Genomic DNA, 19174 nt, shown 5'->3' with positions numbered 1-19174 from the left:
CTATGGGCTTAGTTAATAAACGCCTAGATAATAAATGCCATAAAATGTAGTGATGATCAAATCTTTGAGATTTGAATCTAAGAGATCTAAGTAGCAATTCTGATATTTAGCCTGGTTTCCAGAGAGGCAAACAACACCATGGACGTTTTTTCTCCAAAGCCCAATCCCCCAGTCAACACTGTCTCCCTGCCCACTTTGTGCTTTTTGAGCCCAGGAAAGACAGTGAAAGACAGATTGTATCAGAGTGACTTCAGGGACAAAGTAGTCACAGGAAAATGTGCCTCAGGCACAACCCCTCCCCTGAGCTGCCCCTGGCATTTGCAGCCAGGCTGCCTTCCAGTGAATAAGAGTCTACAAGAAATATAGCTACACATTACCCCAGCAGGCTGTTGCACTATAATTTTCCCCCTGGATCACTGGTCTGTGAGGCAGTTGAGTTGGGTGGGTTCACCTAAGGCTCTTATTTTGTTTATCAACCTCCAGGGAGACTCAGACTCAGCTATTCTGAGTCCCTGTTGCAGGGTTCTGTGACAGGAGGGTACCTGATACCCACCAGTATGAAGCTCAGCTCTAGAGATCTTTGTCTTGTGTGTTCTTAAGCATTAAATTAATTCCTTTCCGCTGTCTTGCTCCTTCTGAAATCATTTACTCATGAGTAAGCCCCGCTAAGTCACAAGTCTCTGGAGTCTCACAATGATATTTGCATTTTATATCTGCTCCCAAAGGTGTGAATGACTGCAGAGGACAAAGAGTAAATCCTCTGATGGTACCATATAGCTGTGGTACCATATTGTAGAGTGTGGTTCTGCAGCAATGCACAGTAGATTTGTGTTTGATTCTGCACTTTTAGAAAGTGTGATTAGATCCAGATTTGCAGAGGTATTTAAATATACTTTTTTCTTATTCAAATTAAGTATAAATTGGATACAAAATTCTATGGACTTCATTTTGCTACCTGTAGCTATGATAAATAACTTCTTCAGTTCTGAACAGAAGTCACAATGAAACCCAGAAAACTGAAGTGGACACTTCAGTGTGTTGAGATGCACTACTGCCAATGCACAGAAAAATAAATCATCCTTTGTTTTCATTCTTCATGTTTACACTTGAAAGTTTAACTTCGACAAAGCCTTGCAATTCTTTTTTCTAACTCTATGTTTGTATTCTTGGAAATACGATAGGGTTTGCTCATCAGCTTCCTATCTCAAAACACGTCAGGGCTGGAAAGCATGTGCCAATACACTCCCTGGTGCGTTCCAGTTCTCTTACTGAACAGATCACCCTCATACTCTCCTTCACACTTTTGAATTGTTTTTTCCAGTGCCGTCAGCTTTCTAAAATGTGTCACACCATCTTACGCCAGGCTGAAGAGGACCAGCTTCTTTTGGACAGGAAAGAGAAGTTGGGAAAACCTAGAAAGAAACCAGGATGATGAATAAGAAAGTTTCTTTTTCACGCACAACTTCACCTTAAAGGTGCTTCAAGCCTCTGAGAAGCTGTTCATGGTGCACACATGTCATTGCAAGCATGATAAAAAGAGTATCAGACGATTATCAAAGACTCAGTCCAGTGTCACTGTCTCATAAAACTAACCTAAAATAACATGGCATCAGCATGGTCAATATGGAAAGGAAACATCTGTTTCTCCTTTTTATGTTAGTGACAATTCATTTGTTAGCTTTAGAATAGCACAGGCTGTCCCACTGATAACAGCCTGGGCGCTGGCTGTTCAGCCCAGGCAGGTGCACAGCGAACTCAGGAGTGGACCAAGAACAGATAACATGAGGGGCTGTCCTTAGGATGAACTCCGGATTTAAATCTTTATCACTTTCTTTCAAAACCCTTAAGGCAGATTCTTCAAAATCTGGTGTGTCTGTATGGGTGCACAATGACTGACTGATGACTAATTGAAGCCCAGCGTGCAGTACAACATAATTGTAGCCATGCTTTTCCCTGGGGGGGGCTGACACTGTGCCTTCCTTTTCTAACTATTGCTGAGTATTAATTGAAATAAAGGTTATTGAAGTAAGTGGACAGATTTCCAGAGACTTCAAAGAAAGGAGATCCCATCAGTCATGAAGTTTAACAGAGAAAAGTGCTGAATTCTGCACCTGGGATGGGACAACACTGGATGTACAGACAGAGTGGGGAACAAGATGTTGGAGACCAGCACTGTGAAAAGGGAGGCAGGGGTCCTGGTTGATGGCAAACTGAATTTGAGCCAGCAGTGCCCCTGGCAGCCAAGAAGACCAACCATGTCCTGGGGTGCATCAGGCACAGCATTGCCAGCCAGGAAAGGGAGGGATTGTGCCACTCTGCTCTGAGCTGGAGCAGTCTCACCTCCAGTGCTGGAGGCAGTTTTGGGTGCCACAATGTAAGGAAAATATAAAGCTACTAGAGAGCATCCAAAGGAGGGCTACAAAGATGGTGAAGGGCCTTGAGAGGAAGACATATGAGGAGTGGCTGAGGTCTGTTCAGCCTGGAGAAGAAGAGACTGAGGAGAAACCTCACTGCAGTTACACCTTCCTCTCAAGGGCAAGCCAGCGGCAGGCTGCCCTCAATCACACATCTGGTTTTGCACAGAATCAGCTTATAGCTAGATCAGATGTCTTTATCACTAGTGCCAGCAAGTCCATAGGAAAGGGGAGACCAATAAATTGAGAAAGTGGTGAAGACTAGCAGAATGCTGGCTAACTGCTTTTTTAAAACATTTTGCTCTGATGTACAGCTTTGTACACATCATGGTGACATCCAAGGCCTAAAACAAATACTTACAATATTTAATTTTCCTTACAGAAAGTTTTGATGTAAGGTCTGACATTTTTCCCATGGTTAATCATGAAACTGGGCAGTGTTTTTTACAGTTCCTTGTACTTCACTCATGAAAAACATTCATTGGTTTAAATGGTATGATTAAGGGGAGCAGAGATGGGGCCAAAAAAGGAAGCAAGCAAAGGGAAAATAGATGTCTGCAGTAACTTCTATTGGAATATGGAGCCTTTCACTTAAAATCTGGTTTAAATCAGTAGCTGCTGAAACTCGTTACCAGAAAAAAAGATGGATCCTTTGCTGCATGCCCCAGTGTTGAGACTTGCAATCTCTCGGCAGCTCCACAAGTGTACATTGCACAGGCAGTATTACTGAGTGACTCAGTTTCTCAGCACCTCTGAAAGATGAAGTCATCATCTGCTTTGCAAACCTTGTGAGGGAGAAACCCCAACCTGTGCAGTTTAGTACCCTGTAGGAAGCACAAAGCACAAAGGGGGGAGACAGCTACTTGACAGTCGATATAAATTGAGGTCATTTACTTGAATTACATGAGGATAGACATTTAAAGCACAGTCAGCACTGACACCATGATAATGCAATATGGGCTAAATTTGTTCCCTACTACACAGCGTGGGGCAGTCTGGGGAGAAGCCTAGGGGTGTCCATATCTTAACCTCTCAGGGTTTAGGCTTTAGCATCAGTCAGGCACTGACACCTGATGGTGGGTGCTCAGCGGCTGGGAGTGAGGAGGGAGACTGTGCCTGACACCGCCGGTACCCACTTGGCCTGAAAACGCCGAGGTGCAGGATAAGGTCCAGCAAGGGTCCCCTCCTGGCTCTCTCCATCTGGGGAGTGACAGCTATCCCTCCTGCCCCGGGCTGGGGCCGCCTGGCCGGGAGCGACGAAGGGAAAAAAGGAGGGGAAGGGGAGCGAGAGAAGGAGGCCCCCCCTCCCTCCTTCCCCCCACCGCGCACCCGGGCTCCTGCGATGTGGTGAGTCACAGGCAGGTCAGGACCGCGCCGGAGGGGCGGAGGGAGCGCGGGGACCGGCTGATTTACCGCTGGGAGCCGCCACCAGCGCGGCGGAGGCGCCTGAGGGAAGGGCGCGGAGAGCCGCCCCGCAGCCCAGGTGCCGTGCGGGAGGGAGGGACGCCCCTGCCCGCCGGGGCTGCAGCCCCTGCCGCCCTCAGGTAGGGAGAGCAGCGCGGGGCTGGGGCCGGGGTCGGGGCCGGGGCCAGCCTGAGCCTGCGGGCGGAGGGGAGCGGCGCGGGGCCGCGGAGGTGCGTCGGGCTGCGCCCCGCTCCGCCCCGCCCGCCCGGGCTGGGCCGGCTGCCGGGCCAGGACCGCCGAGCCAGCCCAGCCCAGCCCGCCGGGGTGCAGCGCTCGCCCCTCCGGCTCTGCCCGCTCCGCTCCGGTAAGGACCGGCACCCGTGGGGGGACGCGGGGAGCAAGATGAGCCGGGAGCGGGCGAGGACGGGCAGCGGCACGGTGCCGCGCTGTGCCCCGCCCGGGAACTTCGCGGGAGCGCGGCAGCGCTCTGCCGGGGCGGGCCGGGCGCCGCGGGGGCAGGTGATAGCGGTGCGGGGCTGCCGGCTCGCCCCGGCCCCGGCCGGGCTCCGCAGGGCGCTGGGACCCGGGTCCGCCCGCGACTCCGCTGCCGCGGGCGGGGTAGGACAGGGCGGGCAGCGCTTCCCGGGCAGGCGGGCAGTGCTTCCCGGGATGCTGTCGGTAGCGGCCCCTTGGCCGCAGCCTGAGCCGCTGCCCCTCCCGCCCCTTCCCGCTGCCGCTCTGCGGGCGCGGCAGGAGCGCGCCGCGGGGCAGCGTCCGGCAGTGCAGCCTGGAAGTCCCAACTCGGAGACGGTGGCTCCGCGTTTGTGGTGGCCGGTCCGACCGCCTTCCGTGAGGCGCAGGGTGAGCCCGCGGGATTCCCCAAGTTGGGGATGTGTACTTTATGGTTGCGCGGCGTTCACAGTTTTCCTTGCGGTATGGCTTTTTCTGTTGTTGCGTTGGTTTTTTCTTTCCATTTTTAAAAGCAAAATTTGCTTCGAACGGTAAACAAATCGCAAAGGGCTCATATAATGGCATTCCAACACTGTTTCCATGTCAGCATTAAATTATGTGGTCTTAGGCTTTATAAGTACTGAATGCACTCCTTAGAAATTGGAAGTTTTGCACATACATCAGTAGGGATTAATAATCAAATACCAGTGTTGTTTAACAAACTGTGCATTTGCAACCTGTAGGAGGTTTATTCAAGCTGCAGTGCATGCTTTTCCTAAAGAACCTATGCCCTGTGTGGTGGTTCATTTGCTTTCATCCCACAGGTGCTTTTTTCATTGTCCAGCTGCAAAAAGAGGATAGTGTCTCTTTTTTGTTGTCTTTTTATTTTAGATGTGAGAGGTTTGGATTCATAATCAGGCAAGATAAAGTGTCTCACATGCTTCTCAGAGAGCTGGTTAAATGTTTACAGATCATACACTGCGAGAGCAAAAAGCTAGCCTTTGGCAGGAGCTGCATGTTGAAAACAGAGTAACTTGGAGAATGACTGTATTCCTTGTTCTTTGTGCCCTAATCCTTCTTCAGCACTGTATGATACTTTTTCTGTCTTCTAATACAAACGGAATCATTTGGAAACTGGGATATTTTGTAAAACATTCATCTCGTTATTTACAGAAGAGAGAGTCAAGTTCTGCGCCTTTTTCGTGGGGAGGGAATGAATTGTCCTTATTATCCTATAAGGATTTTCTCTTTTTTCTCCCTTCCTCCCCCTTTTTTCCTCTTCTTTCTCTTTTTTTTTTTTTTTTTTTTTTTTTTTTTTTTTTTTTTCCTTCAGAGGTTAACCACTGCATAGCAGTTCTTTATTGGTAAACTAAAGTGCCCATGTTGTGGCTGGAGAGGGGTTCATAGAGGTGTTATTTGCTCAAGTGTAGATGACAGTGCAGCCATAGATGGATGGGAGCTCACTGGGTCAGCAAGGTGGCCAGAAAGCCAAAATTCAGCAGAGGTTCAATGAAAAGCTCATGAATGCAAAACTAAGTAGCAAGTGTTGTCTTCCCAGGACTGCCTTTCCCATCATGATTCTGCATTTACCGTTTTCTGGTACTTTAGCTGATGACCTGTAACATCTTCTTGCTTGTCCAGTGCAATCAAAGGGGGCAACCCACCTACTGTTATTCTTTATGATCTGCAAATGCCTGCTCTGTATTTTTCAACTCAGATGAGAAATTCAAAGCCTGCTGCCTCCCAAACCTGGCTTCCAGAACTCCAGAGACTAACTGGCACAGCTGGCTGCAGTGCAAGAGCAGCAGTCTTGTCTTTGCAGCCACAAAGGGAACCTGATGCCGGCAGCATGCTGTGCTGGGGTAGCCAGAGAGCCAGAGCTGCAGCAGTGGGAGTCACAGAGCACTGGGTGATCTGCTTTGTGCCACGATTGCTTTGTGGTGGGGATGTGTCTAGACTTCATTTGCTTCAGGCAGAAAACAAGGAGAGGTCCTGCATCTCCATCTGTGTTTGTGAAATAGCTAGTGTAAGGGAAATCCTGCTTGGGCTCTTTCAGCACTACACATCATTTCTTGAACAAGAAGGGGATAGGGTAGCTGAACAGCATTCTCTGAAACTACAGAAACACAAAATGCAGTAGGGAGTTACAAGGATCTGTGTAGTGCAAAGCAGAAGGAATGTATGTAGTGTGTGAAAATTCACACACACCTTCCTAAGATTTTGGGTGGCAACACCACCTTTATGGTGGGTTCCTGTGAAACCCTTATGTCCGGGCTTTCTACCTCCCTGTTGCTACCCTGTTGTCTGTCCTTTGGGCTGGTGGCAAACTTCATGTTTCATTAGGCAGTTGCCCTCAGACGAGCCATCAACCTGTGCGTCTTATCTGCTGTGGCCACCATTGGTGATTTTGCTTCCTATGCAAAGGTTGTATTTGGTTATTAAACCTGTGCAACACACCAGTGGTGGTCATGCCACATTGCCCCAAGCAGCATGCCTTCACCAAGGAGGCAGGGCCACAGATCCATGCAGGACTCTGAGGATGGCATCTTTTTGCTAAAGCCAAGATAAGGAGGTTTCTGTTGTTCTCTTACAAAAATGTTGTGTTTTTCTTGGCAGTGGCTTTAAAAATCTCTGTCTCATACATAGCGACTGATGCAAACATGTTAGCAGAAGCCATTTTTAAATCAGTTTCCTTACCCAGGGGAAATGTAGTATAGACAGGGCCTTCAGGAAACGAATAATTAGGTGACCTTTTTCCCCCCAGAATATCAGGTCTGTTTTATGTAGAGCTGTTTGAAGTCACACAAATTCTCATTACTCTCCAAATCTCTAACCTTGCCTTGTTTAAGATACCTTTTAGGAAATCAAATCAGTGTTTCAATCTAATTTCCAAAGGCATTCAAACACATGGTATGTGTGCTAACTTGTTTCCTCTAGCATTAACAAATCTAGCAAATTGCCAAGCTATTTGCCTTGAGGAAAACTATGATGTTGTACAAGTAGATAAAGTATTTTTTCCTTCTATTTTAAACATTAGAAAAAGAAAAGAGAGGTAAAGTTATCAGACCACATTAGTCCAGGATATAACTCCTTTGAAGTAAACAGTGTTCCCAAGTAGCTTGCTATGGTTTTTGATCTGTTCTGGGACTTTTTAGTCACGCTGTGATCTTTTTCAGTCACTTGATGTGGCTGGATGGTGACTGAGTCCCCTTGGCTCAGATGGCCTTTCATTGAATTAGTTGCAATTGAGTATACCAAATATGAGAGTGGAAAGCAGAAGTGGAGACAAATAATTTGAGGGGCTTATAGCCCTCAAATTTTAAGAATTTTATAGTGCTTGTATTTTAAGGAGAGGCTGTGTACATAAGCCAGGCACAAGAGTGCATGTGGTGCAACAGAAGCAGTGAATGGTCTGAAAGCTCTCCTCTGCCTCTCCTCCCAGCACGCCAGTCTCCAGGGAAGCAAGTGCTCCAGAACATTTAATTTTTCAAGCAGTTGTCAATAACAGAAGAGTTTCTGCAATGCTTTGGAGTTTAATAAGCTCAAAATTCTTAAACAAAATGCTTTTTTTTGTGCATCCTACAGCTCTGATAGTTACTTCTGCTTGTCCCAAAAAAATGAACACGCAGTTGTCCTTTTGTATGGAAGACATCAAAAGGTTCTTGCTTGGATTCATGATAAATTTGGTTGCAAATGCATGTGGAAGGAAAATTGCCAAATGCTTTCAGAAGATTTTCATTTTGCTCAAGTGTTCACACCATGGCCATCACCATGGTATTTGATAGCTATCCACTTTGTTGTGTACGTTGCAGCTTTAGCCTCACATTGAAGGGTCACACTGGCATATCTTATTTTCCTGTAGTCATACAGAAATAACAATTTTTTATGTAAGGTGCTTTCCTTTCCTGCAGTTCCTTCATTTTGATGTTTATCCAGCTAAACAGTATCAGAATATTTTTGACATGTATGGTTATCATTTCTGTGAAGGATCAGTGACCTAACTTTATATATTTAAAAGTTCAGCAATAAACCTAAATATGTGACATTTATTGAAATTCATTCTTTGCCATGGAGCTACTTTCTTTCAAAAATATTGAGAATAGTAAGGGATTGCATCTGCAATTTGATTAAATCTACAGTTGTTACCATTTGCCTTCTGAAAATTGATTCCCTCCCCTCCCTGTCCCCCAGCTTGACATGCTTATTGATTAAAAATTCTGCACTGGCCTAAGCCAGCATATATTTGTTAGTGTTTGTGTGCTTCCCATGCAAGTTCAGACAGGCTTTCAACTGTGGAAGCCAGCTCTATTCCTAAACTATTGGAAATGGTAAGGTTCCTTAGTAATTGTTTTAAACTATATGATGACACATCTTTGAACCCCATTGTACGAAGGAAAAATACCTTCTGACTGGAGAGAGGTTTCCTGTTTATGTGTGTGTTTGCTGGAATTAAGCCTTCCCCTGTGTGTTGGCTGAGTATTTTTTTGTAATCCAAAATGGCAACATGGCAAGTCACCTCCAGAGTTTATTTTTTGGACAGGATACAGGTCTTTTATTTTCAAAATAGCATGGCGCTGGAGTTAATGATGAAGCACAGGGACCTCTCAGTTACACTTCTACAAGCAGACTCAGTTAATTGAGCAGGCACACTTATAAAGACAGCTCGATTTAGGCAATGAGTAATTAATTTTTATTGAAAATGTTATACAATGTAAGTTGTTCACTTCCCACACAGGAAGCTTTTTGCTTCAGCCAGATTTTCTTTCAGCATAACGATATGAAATTTGCCAAATGTATAATTTTTTTAATAAAATGGATAGAATTGTAGCTTTGGTTGTGACTGAAGAGTCATTCAGTCACATTCAAGTTTTCTGCTTCTCTTTAGAAAGAGCAGGCCAGCAGGTGGCCTCCAGGTGGTAGCCCTACTGCAGGAGGATGGCAAGTAATACCCGAAGGGTTTTCAGCTGTTTAGATATGGGCAGGTGACCAAAAAATATAGCATATATAGTACTCTTGCCTCTTGGTATCTGTGGTGTGTAGATTTGTGACATTGTGGCATGCCTTTGCACCCTACCTGCCATGGCTGAGCCTCCTTCAGAGGGGAGAGGTGGTGAGACACAGAAAGGCATTTTGCCTACAGTAGTAACAAGGCTGGACCACCATGAATTTATGCAGTAAAGTTACAGTTATTTATGAAATACAGTGTTAAGGTTTCTGGTTTGCTTCAAATAATGCTCATTTTAAACAACTGTCTGGGACTAGGAGAAACCTGGACTAATGGACTGATTACACTGAGCATTTGTCAGGGCTGAGAGCCACATGGCCCTGGTGTGGGATGTCCACACCCAGCCCCAGCTTTGCCGGCTGCTACCCTGCCCACATCTGGCAGAACATCCCCTCAGCTGAATTCCAGTCCCTTTATCACCCACTGCAAACACTCAGGCCTGCAGCTACACGTGTGGGTCTTAGGAAACCGGCTTTTTTTACCTGTTTTTGTGGTTGTGCTGCTCTTCTGGTAAGAACCCTGAGCAGGACTGTGGCCTCATGGTTGTCCCTGGGAGTTTTGCCACTGGCTTTTCATGGACAGTGAATTTAGCTCTGCTTTTGTGTGTGTCTTCACCATATTTGAAAAATGGATTTCCTCTTCTTTGACTTTAATAGGAGGTTGATGTCTCTTTTTCGACATAAAATTTTTCTCATTAATAGTTGTACAAATTGTTAAGTCTTGCAGGAGCTATCTATTTTCATCTAAATTTTGTGGAAACAAATCCTTTCTGAGCATGTTAAATGAGTTAGATGAAAACAATTATCATCTACAGTTAGAATTCCAAACTTACTTATTTAATGTTTCTTAACATAATGCTTCTTTTGTTTCTTTATTTTTTAGTTTGTTTGAGTTGCATGCTGAGCCTCACATTTCTTTTACTTTGTTTTGAAACTAATCTAGCTAGTGAGATTTCAACCTTGATAGAGGTCTGTTGTGCCATGTGAATGCCTAGAGACATACATGACTTTTTATTGTTTTGTCTTTAGCTGTATAACGAGTAAGAGTGCATTTTGGATTAGTTGACCCAAACCAAATCACGAGAATTTTAGGACCATCAGAGATATTTGTTATGACATTGCAGTTTGCTTCTTCCCCCCTACATACCCACATCATGAATGATCCTGTGAGGATAAAAGCAGCAAGTTTCCAAGTAAGCCTAGCATTCCAAGAATGAGAGAAAAGAGAGAGACTTTTCCCAGAGAAAAGTCGCAAATCTGGGGATTGTCCCAAAGCATGATTGGAAGAGAAGAAACTGAAATAACTCCACAAGCTTCATTTGTCTTGGTTAGTTATATGCTGGGGTAACTCAGGTTTGGGTTGCTCTCTATCTTCGAGATGGTTCTGCATTCAAAATTGTATTAGGATTTCTATTATGGGAATTATATATCCTTTTATCTGCTGCTATTTATCCTGATATCTGTTATGGGTGTTATTATATGGGTATTATTATATACTTTCATGTATATTCTCGTCCAAATATATCAGATTCTGTTAGGTCTGAGAAAGTAGGATAAAAGAGAGCGAGGCAGCTTTGCTGAAGACAGTGAGAGGTGTTAGTAGCTGAATTAATGTTAAAAGTTGATTGATTACCCTCTCCTGTTGTCACTGAAGATGTTAAATTAATTACTTTAGTTCTGATTTTCTTTATGCTGTTTTCCCGTCTACTTCTAGAGAGGGGGTACTAATTTTACATGTTATATATAACTGTCCTATAAAACCTTTCCTTAAACTCTTTAGGTTTATTGCTTTTGCTCTTTGGATTAGAGGGAAAATGTTTCTTGTTAATACTCAGTACTTGATATCATTCTTACAAATGCCCAAAGCTGAAGTAAAAAAAAATACAATTGCAATATTAATAATCGTTTAAAGAGTAAGTAGAATGCAAACAGTAATGGGCTCCAGTAAGCAGTGAGCCAATATGGAGCTCCCTGTGTGATAAAGCACTTCTGCATCAGAGAAACTAATCCAAATTTCACCCTAAAAAATGTATTTACCATCCATTTAGATGAGTGAAAAATGTTGTTCATGTTTGAAGATGCAGTTTAGCTTGCAACAGATGATTGGAAATATCTTAACTGTTGTTTAACTCTTCTGATGAAGGAAAACTTAACTTTGGTGAAGGAAAACCTTGAACACTTTGCTTTTGCCTTCCTATAGGAGTTTGAGGATGGAGTGCTGTATGATAAGGAGTTCCATCACTATGTGTGTTTGCAGCACTTCCAAATAGTGAATGGAGGTGTTTCCCCAGCCAGGATATAGGTGCCTTTAAAATCAGGGTGTAAATTCTGTCACCTTCAGTGGAAACTATGCAAGAGCTGAAAGCAGACAGAGGACCCAGATGTGCACTGTCTTTATGCTTTACTTTGATTTCTTAATTTCCTAGTATTTAGGGTTTATTAAGCCTATTGTAGTCAGAATCTGAAATTCCCAAATGTCTGTTTTTCCTGGTATTGCAAACACCGGCCTTACAAACAAAGAGTACATGACATGGTGGCAAAATTTCACTGTGTCCTTTTCCCTCCTCAGAAGATTAAATAGCTCCTTTTCTGGGAATGTCCTCTCCTGTGACATTTTCAAGACCTTGTCAGCTCTCCACCATAATTTTCCATGGGATGGGAAAATTCTATTCAATCTAGTATGGAAACCTTACTATAAGTTTCTGAGTTATCCTATAAAGTTTAATATTCAATCTGTTTGTGCTTCAGAAGTGCATGTTAAAATCTCAATACATTTTACCTTCCATTAAATCCCATATAATTCAGTTATTATTTCTATCAGATTCCATTTGATTTTGTCCTTTTTATCCTGACCTTATGTATACAAAAGAGAGGGATTGCAAGGCAAGTCCATTTCTGAGAAAGGGATTATTCTCTCCTTCTCCTGGTTATATTCTAAAAGACCTAAACAACAACAGTCACCTTTTTTTTTTTTTCTGGTTGACTATGGAAGGCTACATGAGAGCAGGTGTTCTGAATGCAGAACATGCTAATGGAAGTTGAAGAAGGTGAGAGCCAGACAGAAGGTGATTAAAGTCAGCACAAGCATACATGAAATCACAATAATCATTAGCAACATTCTAATTGCAGAACTGAAGCCCATGATTTTCATGCAGAGCTAAAAAAAGGGAAAATACCTTGTGTGGTCATTTTCAGTTAGAAGGCCTATTTTCCAGTTCTGTGGAGTTTTCTTTCCTTCCTTCTGAAAAAATGTTTACAAAAATAAGTTTGTATTTGTTCTTCTTCAGATGTAAGCTGCCATGATAAAATCAGCTGGGGTAGAGCTCAGAGACAGCTTTGCTGCTTCCTGAAGATGGCTAAGTTGTGTTTTTGTTTGTTTGTTTTCAAATTGAGAAGTTTTCATATAACATGCTTTGAAAGAACTTCTTCTATGCAAATAATGCCACAATTGTTTTGTAAGTGAAACACAAACTGGGCCAACGTCTGTCTGCAGGTAAGCAGGAATGGCTTAAAAGTTCCCCTGACTGCAGTGGGAGAGGTCTCTGCTTATCTGAGCAGAGTATGTGCACCCAAAATCCCCTGCAGGGCACAAAAATAAGGTAACAACCAGTGAATTGTTTTCACAGTACAAAAAGCCTTTCAGGAAGCAGCAGGGAGTAATAAGAGGTGGTTTAAAAATAAGAAAGTACCCCTTCCCCAGCTGTAAGAGGGAAATCTAAAGTTATGTTATTTACCGAGACTACCATCACATGCTATTAACAGGGGTAAAATCCCATCAGTCAAATATTTGACTACTCATGGTTTATAGGGATTTCAAAGACTTATGGAAAGATAATGCCTGTGTCCATTAGCTAGTTACTTAGAAATGCAGCGTTGGTTAATTCAGCCTTTCTGTAAGAGTAATTATTATCTTCATTAACAATATATAAGATTTTAAAGATTTACTCTGCTGCACCTGTCATTCCTGATACAGCTTCGTCATCTCAGTATTTACCCTGTATCATCTATTGCTCATTTTAAATGAGGTAATATTGAGATTCTGTCACTGCCACAGATCTTCTGTCTTTCAGACTCTTTTAAGCACCCTATTCTCTAGTCCTTAGTCAGCTCAACTATCACAGGAATCAATGAGAGTAATGTTTGCATAGAGACTGTGGAGTCAAGTCTTGGAAAAGATGATGGCTTCACAGTGAAGGAATGTAGCTTATCCTGACCTAGCTTAGGTCCAAAACCAGGCTTTTTTGTGAAACCCAGGTGCATAAGAGTTGAGATCTGTCCTCCTGTACCTTGTTCAAATTTAAAATGCATGAGTGATTATTAATCACAAGTAGTCCATATTTTTTGTCTGAACAGAACATACATGGTGCTAATAAGTAATACATTATAATTTGAAAATTTTTAGTAGGAGCAGGGATGTAAAAGAAAATCTTCCTGCTAAATGACAGTGACCTTTGTTCAGTGCCCAAAATACTGAATTAAATATCAACTGTTTAGTAAAAACATCATGCTCAGGAGCAATTGTTTCACTATAAAATCTTAAATTAAAAACATACATTGACTGACCAATTTCCAATTTTACCACTGCCATTTTATTTTCCTTTTGGATAAACTGACCAAGCTTAATATTATGGGGAAGATCCAGAGAGGCTGCTTTGGCATCTAAAATGAGGTTTAGAGTGAGTTCAGGGCACAAGTCCAATAAAGGAATCTAAAAAGCTAACACTCACTGGCCACAAAGCTCTCAGGTGCTTAGATTAACCAGTGTCTGCATTTTATACTGAATATTCCTTGGATCTCACCTGAGCTGGAGTTCTGGCAGAGAGGACAGAGCAGTAAGAGACTCTCAGTCCTGGCTGGGTTACAGCTCCCAGCCAAGCTCCTTTGCAGTGCCCAGACAGGACGGAGCCAGGCACTGGTCCTGCTGCTGACAGGCAGCCTCCAGCACCACACACCATCCCCTCTCTTCATCCCAGCTGGCTTGGCTCCAAAGCATCAGGACAGCTTTGCCTAGGAGGACTCACATTCCACTATCTGCATCTTCCCACCAGGACAGGAAGAGGAGGAGGAGAGTGAGGAATGGCCATGGGGTGGTGGATTGCTGGATCTCATGGCAAAAGGGCAGGAGAGCGCAGGCAGGAGCTGCAGAGAGAGGGCAGGGGGCAAAAGCAGCAGAGCCAAGCCCTAGTCCCAGATTTATACTTCTGGCCAGCCTGTTCATGCAGGGATGAGGACCATGGTTTTAAATCAGTCCCTTTATTACATGCACCACCCTACAGCTCAGCCTTTCTGTGCTATGCCTGTAGTAAACACCAGCACTAAGCCTTTTGTGTTTTGGAGGTGTTTTGTAAGAATGGATTCATTATCCTCATTTCACTCCTATGAGAAGGGTAAATACCCTCTCAAGTTTGGAAACAGCCTCTTCGCTTATCTCACAGACTCCTTGAATCTGGCTCCAGATTTCCAAAGGAAGCATTCCACAGTCTGAAGAAGTCCAAAAACCTCATTCTGGGCCTGGTATAAATGAGAACCTCTGAAGAGCAACAGTTGCACGTTTAAGCTTCCTAGGTCTCTCCAAATGAGGGGAGAGGACAGGATGAAAGAAAGTAAATGAACCAGCTTAAAAATCCTTTCAGAAACAAACACACAAGAAAAGATCCCATTAGCATGAAAAAACTCAGACTGCTCAGCCATCCCTGAACTCCTTCTTCAAACTATTGAGCTTTTCAGCATCTTTGGAAGGTCAACACAATATTTCAAAATAAAAACTGTGGCTGACAGACCCTTGCTGAGGGACATCTGCCAAAAAAAAGGGAGCTGAGGCTGCTGCAGATCAGCCACTCTCTCCTGATTGCAGCTGTGACACTGTTGCCTCTGGTGAGAGCCAGGATGTCAGATAGGTTGGTCCCAGGCCATTTGGGGATTTATGAACGCCAATACCGTAAAGTCCTTGGAAGGCAATCATGAATCACAGGTTCACAGCAAGGCAGCAGTCATGCCAATGAGTTGTCATTAACTCTGTTTCTAAACTGAGTGAAAGTAGGGCATCAGTTAAAGTGCACTGCAATAACATAAACTTACAGTGACAAAAGCGAGGTCAGCATTAAAAAGAAAAGGTCATAACCTCCTAACCAAACACAGATGGGAAATGAACACTATCCTTGACATTGTTCCTGTTTGATTATCAAAAAGCTGCTATGAAGCTAAGTAGACCATCAGGTTATTAACTTTGGTATCAGATAATGTATGAAGCTGAGGCATAAATAAAGACCCCATTGCTTCCACTAGCAAATTTACGAACACAGCCAATTCAGTTTTGTTTGTAGCTGTTTTGAGTGTTTACACCACATTTGCACTTGGGGCAAAGACCACCAAAGCTTTGCATAGAGGTGGTTTGTGTTTGGCAGGGCTGATTATCTCAAACACAGCGTTACACAATCATGGTTATACGTTGTGAAGCCTGCTTGAGCATGGAAGGAGTGCAGTCTGCTTTCCAACACTAAATATACGTGCAGACAAAGCACAATATCAGCCCAACACAGTAGCAGCCTAATGCACTGTGCCAGGCCAGACCAGTTCAGCAGCCCCACAAAAGTTTCTAGAAGCAAAGACATGACTTGGAGGCAACTTAAAGTCCTCTGTACAGTGCTGACACAGGCCCATAAGCAAAGCTTTTTCTTGGTTTTTCCTTTCCCTGGGTAAGCTACCCCCAGCAGGCTGAGTAAAGGAGAGCTGAGGGTCTCATTCCAGCCTTTGGGCCAGTTCTCCAAATCTGTGAGCCCAGCTCACTCGTACAGATGTGCTGATCTTGCTGGGACCCTGCACAGTTTGACCGTGACATCTCAGCTTGACAAGCTGTGTATCAAGCAAAGGCATCAGCAACCTTTTGGAAATCCTTGACCATAAGTTGTGTTGCTAATTTGCCTTGTGGCTCTTGGGGAAGAGGGTGAAGTCATGGGACACAGTGGCATGCTTTATGTGTGCCCACCAAGCAGAAAGACACTGCCTGACACAGTCCTGCCAGCTCTTTCAGAGGAAAGAAGGGAGCCAGCACAATTTCTTTTGCTTAGTATCCTAGGTATTTGTACCACACCTTGGAAGAATTCAGGGACTTCTTGGGTTTTAGTTGCTGATATTATTATATTTACTATGACATTAAAAGGAAACTTGGTAATTTGGTGGGCTTGTAGATCAATTGGTACCATTCTAATAAAATATACCTTGTCATCACTATTTTGGTAGAGTTGCCATATATCCTATAATATACTTTACCATCTGTATCTATTGATATATAGAACTTTTTTTTTTTTTTTAAGAGATAAATGTTTATCTGTGAAGAGTTATTATCTCAGGGACTCCTAAGAACCATTAGCAGCAAATGACAATTAAACTGCAGGAAATGTCCTGCATCAAGATCATTCATAATTGCTGTTAGAACATTCAGATCAAATCTGTATGCTGTCTTGGTTACTCATGACTATCTGCCTTTTAATCTTTTTCATTTTTATGACCCATGCCATTCCTTTAATTATCACAGTATGGAAGGCTGTTAGCTTTACAAGACAGGAAAGGCTTCCAAAATATGCTCTGCATTTCAATACAAGAATTCAGGTAGATAGATGTTATAACCATAAAACATAAAGTAGCAAATCTAAGTGCTGAGACTAGTTGAGGGAATTGAGCTAAAACTGATTGCAGCCAGGTTTGCCAACTTGCCTCTTTACAAAAGGAGGAACAACATTCCAGGGAAATTGCACTGTCCCCATTCAGTACAGATAACCACAAAATGTTCAGACTCATGCAAAAAGTTGATCAACAGGATCAACTCAGGAAAGCAAGTTGCTTTCTTCTACGATAAGGTGTTTTGATCACACCAGAAACAAAGACGTGGATCTTCACCTGAGCTTGCATGATTTCCTCAGTCCACCAGGGCATATCTGCCTTTATCTCAACTCACTAGAAGTTGATTCAGGCCTTTGCTTTGCATATGTGGTGAAATAGATAAGAGATGAATTAGTCTGTTTTCAAACATGAAAAAATTTGAAGTGACCCCCAAATATCTCCATATGCACCAGCCTGAGCCAGAAGATCAACATAGCCTTGTGTTATTAGTCATGACATGTACTATACCAAGCATGGCATGTTACTCCACTCACACACACATAGATCTTTTTCTACTTGTACTGAACCTTTGGACTGAGTAAGATGTTCATATGTCAGTTGTCAGGCTGAATTATTTGCTGCAGATACCGAGCTTAAGTCTGTGCTAGAACTGGGTTTATTTTACTTCAATTGTAGTGGTAAAGAGCCACAGTAACATCACATTTGTTTTCTTACTGAAGTTCCTCAATTGCTGACTTGCATTTCAGATTAACAGGATGGAACAATTGTGTTGTTCAAAGTTTGCTTTCTATTTTCCTGTTACTGCTAAACAATACAATGTTTTTGGTTTTTTAAATCCTTCCATCCTTATCATCCAGGTGTGGAAAGCTGTCCTGTTCTATTTAAAGATCCAAATCTCTCTGCAAATGTAAGCATGAAGAAACAGTGAAGGTTCTACCTTATTTGGGGTATTTCCTTCCTGGTTTTCAGTTATTCTATTTTGAATTTCTAGTCCGTGTTCTTTGTGGAATTGGTTCCTCAGCCCTTAAAATGAGTACTACTCCCTCACATGAGAAATTTCTCTCAGTTGCAAGAAATGCTGTATTCCACCTATTAAATTAATCTTTTTGAGCACTATATAGCTCTTGATCTGTTCCACACATTTGTAATATATCAGTGAGTGTTTGCTGAGGTTCATTACAAAAGAACCAGAAGGGTCATTGTAGCCCATCACAACAAAAAGATGATTAAATAAATCCAGTTGTGCTAGAGACCCATGACATGAGTTGGCTTTAGGATGTTGAGTTCTGAAGCAAGTTTCAAATAATACACACTACTGCACTGCAGGACACCTCCAGAAAATGCCAAATGAGTGTAAGGATAGCATTTTCTCTACTGCAAAGGCTAGATTAGTGTTCTTGTGATTTAAAGCCTGTTAAAAATAAATGTGCTAGACAACAAAAATGCTTCTTTTGATAGTTGCTGTGTATTATAATGGTATATTGGACCCAGTAATGGACTATGTGTATATATTAAAGGGTGTGTTTTATGCAGGGATAATTTAAATTCTTTCTTTTATATGTTTGAATATTGTAAGGAAAGGCTTACAGATCAGATGAGCCAGCTAATGAAAGCAATTTCTTCTGACACACATGACTGCACTGTGTATGTAGAGGATTTAGTAATGGTAGATCCTCCAGCGATTGCCTAGACTGTGCTCTGCCCAGCAGTTCTTCCCCATCAGCCATCTGCATGCACACACACCTCTTGGAATAGCATAGAAACCTCCCAGCTCCTCTGCTGTGAATTAATTTATGACCTGTATCAATGCTAATAAGTTCTTTGACTCTATACAGTGGAAAACTGAATTGTGCTAGAGTGCATACCATGCTGTAGGAAAAATTATGTTGCCACCCTAGTCAGGATGAGTGACCTAACTTAGAGCTGAAATAGTGCTGAAGACAAAGGAACGTGAATTTTATCTCAGATTAGCCATTTGAATTCAATTCAGGGATAATTTGTATGTTTGCTGCTGACTTACTCAATTTCCTTGTTCTCTCTCAGTTGTCTTAAGGTAACTCAGTTCAGGTTTAAAACCCAGTTTTTTTACCTCTAAACTTAGAAAACAGGTTACTCTCACTAAGTGTTTTACATATAATCAACCTTGTGTATAGATATAATTGGTTAATTGAAAAGTCTGATGAAGACACATCCATTGTAAGCCTAATCTGTTGAAGCTCATCCTAGTGCTGTGACAGATTTGCAACTGATTAAATTTGGATGAATGGAGCTGTTATCACTCC

The 19174-nt window shown here is 42.8% G+C and overlaps 1 protein-coding gene across 1 annotated transcript in view; it reads left to right on the top strand.

Annotated features, from left to right (window-relative positions):
- The first annotated feature begins 3811 nt into the window (after positions 1 to 3811).
- Positions 3812 to 19174, top strand: part of MET (MET proto-oncogene, receptor tyrosine kinase) — a 90311-nt gene continuing 74948 nt past the window's right edge. Inside the window, exon 1 of the mRNA XM_088165448.1 lies at positions 3812 to 3958. The gene's annotated coding sequence lies outside the window, so the exon portion shown is untranslated. The remainder of the gene's footprint in view (positions 3959 to 19174) is intronic.

This window comes from Sturnus vulgaris, chromosome 5 (genome assembly GCF_052056855.1).
Source record: "Sturnus vulgaris isolate bStuVul1 chromosome 5, bStuVul1.hap1, whole genome shotgun sequence".
Lineage (NCBI taxonomy): Eukaryota > Metazoa > Chordata > Aves > Passeriformes > Sturnidae > Sturnus > Sturnus vulgaris.
This window is presented reverse-complemented; position numbering and strand designations above follow the sequence as displayed.